We start from the raw sequence: 2,280 nt of genomic DNA, 5'->3' as shown, positions 1-2,280 counted from the left end.
TGGCACACAAGAAGCTCCCAATGATACAATGGCTTGTATCACTTCCAGAATGAGGAAAAAGATTTCCTTACAAAAGTTTGGTGGTGTCTGTGAAAGGAAGGAGACAGACAGAAATAAGTAAAACCTATGTTTTAAGTGTGCATCTCTTCGAATGTATCCCATTATTCGTCTCCACTGTCCAGGACCTCATTTGGGTCCTTATTATTCCTTACCTGGTCTCATTGTACATGGAGTGGGACAAGCAGGACATTCCTTGTAGAATGAAGAGTAATCTTGTTTGCTTGGAGCATCAGGCTAATGAAGAAGGATCAGTCTGGAGAAGGGTCTCAATTGTCCGGTGAAAGTATTCAGATTTGGTCCTGTAGGCAATAGGGAGTCCTGGAAAATTTGGGAACAATCATTGCAGAATTGTGTTTTAAGAAAAAAAGTGTATTAATAGGAGAGAGACTAGGTGTGGCAAACTACTTAAGAAGCTTTCCAATAATCAAGGTAAGGAGGATTGTTGTCTGACAGAGTGCTGAAGCAGGAAGGACAGGGTATCAGAGATATTTGGGAGGCTCGTGAGATTTTTCAAATCCATTTGTTTATTCAGTCAATATTCATTGAACACTTACTACATACCTGGCATTGGGGGTGCAGAAACATAAAATCATTCATTCATTCAACAAATATTTATTGAACGACCACAGGTGCATATGTTGTTCTTGGAGCTGGAGACTTAGCAGTGGTTCCTGCCTTCAAGGAGCTCATGAGCGAGACTAGGAGAAAAGTAAACAGATAATGATGCTACATTTTGACAAATCTGGGATAAAGATGAAATCAGCTTCTAACTCTGTTTTGGCAGTGGAGGCTATGTCACCTAGACCGTGTAGTATTTGGGAGTAAAACAGTAAGGGTAGAGGTCAGGGAGAGAAGAGACCATATTGATGTCACAGTAGGGAGTAGAGGGGTTTGTTGTAGCAAAGGGAGAGTATTGTGGGACTTAAACAAGGGCGTCTTACTTAATTTTAGAGCAGTCACTCTGAGAGTAAAGGTGGGGGTGGAAAAGTTTGGAAGCGTTAAGGAACGGGGCGTAGAGTGTAAAGCACAGAGGGACTCTTGGAATCCTAGAAGGTCCCAAAAGGCCTACAGAAACCCTTCGATATTAGCAACCTCTTTCAATTGTATAGAATGAGACCCACGAGAGGTCAAGTGACTGGTCACACAGCTAATAAAGTGGCCAACCTTATATCTGAAAGCCTGTCCTGATCATCACTCCAGTATTCCGATTACGACACCCCGGTTTGCAGGTAAAAGGAGTCAGTAAAAAGGGCCCACGGGCACGGGTGAACAGCAAGCTAATGAGAGATCGGAAGTGGGGGTCTGAAACTGTGGCCTAAGGACCCCTTTTGTTCTTTTTCACATTCTTAACTCTAAAGTTTTGCAAACCTCTCTACTAAAAGCAAACAAAAGAACATTCTCCGGTCAGAAGGCCAAGGTAACAGGTTGTGGGGGTGGGGAGGACGGGAGGCTGCTTGGGAAGCGGATCCAGTCCACGAGGGAAATAAGCGATCCGATCCCCAAAGAACAAATCAGAAATTTGAGATTTCCGCCTTTGTGACTCCCCACAGCCTCAACCACAGAAGATGGACTACGGCGCCCTCTACTGAACCTTAAAGGCCGTCTCCCCGGCCCCGGTGACGCAGCCCGACCGCGAAGCTAAAATGGCGGCGACGCCCCCGCGTGCTGCGTTGCATGACGGGAAGGGCCCGGTGGCGAGGACGGCGGGATGGACCGCGGGTCCTGGCCTCCCGGTGTGGGGCTATGGATCCCCCCTAGCTGTGAAAGCATCTTCTTTTAACACAGCTTCGGAAAATCTGAGGAGGTCTCTAAGCGACAGGTATGGCGCTCGTGTCACTGCTGCGGGCCCCCCAGCAGGCGGCGGTAGAGTGCAGCTGGAGAGACGCAGCCGCTCAACTCTTTTTTTTTTTTTTTTTTTGGTCTGCAGCTGGGTTGTTAAGACAGGATTCGAGGCAGAGGGCAGAGTTAAAGGTTAGTGGACTTTAAACTTTAGAGCTAGGAGTTTTAATCTGAAATGCCTGGCTGAGACAAATGGCAGCGATTTATGGCAGTGGTGAGATCAGTGAGTGAACTGAAATAGTATTTAAAACATATACTATTTAGATACTAGAAACAGTATGTGAAAAGATACATGTATAAGTTTCTGTACATTTGAGACAGAAGGTCCATAGCTTTCATGAGGTTTTTCCAAAGAGGTTGGTGAGTTCTTTTTTAGAGGAT

General features: G+C 45.7%; 1 long non-coding RNA gene across 1 annotated transcript; it reads right to left on the bottom strand.

The window, feature by feature from the left end:
• Positions 1 to 225: 225 nt before the first annotated feature.
• Positions 226 to 1,708, bottom strand: LOC118607844. The gene is made up of 3 exons (XR_004952879.1): positions 1,652 to 1,708; positions 622 to 758; positions 226 to 378 (listed from the first exon to the last, which is right to left on the bottom strand). It is a non-coding gene; the product is annotated as an uncharacterized LOC118607844 (long non-coding RNA).
• Between the last annotated feature and the right edge of the window lie 572 nt (positions 1,709 to 2,280).

The sequence above is a fragment of the Rousettus aegyptiacus genome, unplaced genomic scaffold (genome assembly GCF_014176215.1).
Source record: "Rousettus aegyptiacus isolate mRouAeg1 unplaced genomic scaffold, mRouAeg1.p scaffold_m13_p_9, whole genome shotgun sequence".
NCBI classification, from domain to species: Eukaryota; Metazoa; Chordata; class Mammalia; order Chiroptera; family Pteropodidae; genus Rousettus; species Rousettus aegyptiacus.
This window is presented reverse-complemented; position numbering and strand designations above follow the sequence as displayed.